The 1,311-nt window shown below is 38.7% G+C and overlaps 1 pseudogene; it reads left to right on the forward strand.

Annotated features, from left to right (window-relative positions):
• The window catches only part of LOC105135754 (S-adenosylmethionine synthase 1-like), an 8,999-nt pseudogene that overhangs the window by 3,446 nt on the left and 4,242 nt on the right, over positions 1–1,311 (forward strand).

A 1,311-nucleotide genomic window follows, 5' to 3' on the forward strand; every position in this document is an offset into this window, starting at 1 on the left:
TTTTTTTGTTTTTCAGACATATATATATATAATAATAATAATAATTCATGAAAAAAAACAGGGTATTTTAATACCAGATTTGTATTTCCACAATATAAAAAATAACAAACCATAAATCAAATACACGAGAAAACCAACGATATTACTCTTTTTTTTTGGGCTGGGTCCAGCTCAGCCCATGTGGCTGGGCTGAATTACTCACGCATGCACTGCACAGTGCGAAGGTAATTAATTTACCTTCGCACAGTGCCCAAATCTTTTAAGTGCAAATGCAAAACTGAGAAAGGAGAGAAACGGCTTACGTACCTGGTCTGTTAGCGGTCTGGTTTTTTAGCTCTCCACTGTCTGCGTTCATCCGGTCTTCTTCTTGTGTCCTCGTCTTCTCCCTGCCTTCGGGTTCCCCTGGTGCCGGTGCTTGCTGAAGATGGAGGTCGGGGAGGATATCCTGTCGTCATATTACTGCTGTTGTTTGCTGCTCTGGGAGGAAGGATCCGGCTACTGTGTTGTTCTTGCTTATTGCTGCTCAAAGTGGTTGAGGAATTGAAACTGGTGATGATCGCACCCCCGCTGGTTCTTGCTCCCAGTGTAGAGACGAAAACACAGCTTATAGCCTATATGCAGCTCCACTTAGGAAACAAAATCTTATATTAACTCTAGGGTGTAAATCTCGAGTGAGCAAAGATAGGAAACCAGCATATTTTGATGATTTCCAGTGATTTCTTTCCTTCCATAGCTGGGAACATTAAGCCAGCTACTCCTGGGATAGCTATTGCAGAAAAAACACGTGGTTCTCCAATTTCATGCTACTAATTTTATCTTCAACCAACTTTCTTATTTTAGTACCTTTTCTATTTGGTCCTTGGTCCAAAAAAGGGCTTCAAATTGGCCTGCAATTGGCCTTCAATCTTTAAGTATCTTGCAATTGTGTCCCTGCTAACTTGGGGAAAAAAATTCCTTCTCGTGACAGAAATATATTGATCTTTTGATATTGAAATCAAGTGATTCAAAAAAAAATCAAGCAATTCAAAAGCCCAAATTTATCTATGCATTTAGGACTACAACTTTGATAAAGGATTCAAAGTGAAATAAAATTGTTTTAAAAGAAACGGGATCTGACTGTAATTTGGTTGGTAAAAAAGGGTCTCTTGATTTGATTCAGAAACTAACAATGTCGAGCATCCCGATATGACTGAGAGTATGGCTTAAGAATAATAAACAAAAAAATAACTAGGCCAAAAATACAGTTTTTCTAGTGCAGACTCGGGTCAATATCCTTCTCGCGGCAAAATTCTCTACCTTCACGTTAGATAT

The sequence above is a fragment of the Populus euphratica genome, unplaced genomic scaffold (assembly GCF_000495115.2).
Source record: "Populus euphratica unplaced genomic scaffold, PopEup_1.0 scaffold271.1, whole genome shotgun sequence".
In the NCBI taxonomy this organism is placed as follows: Eukaryota; Viridiplantae; Streptophyta; class Magnoliopsida; order Malpighiales; family Salicaceae; genus Populus; species Populus euphratica.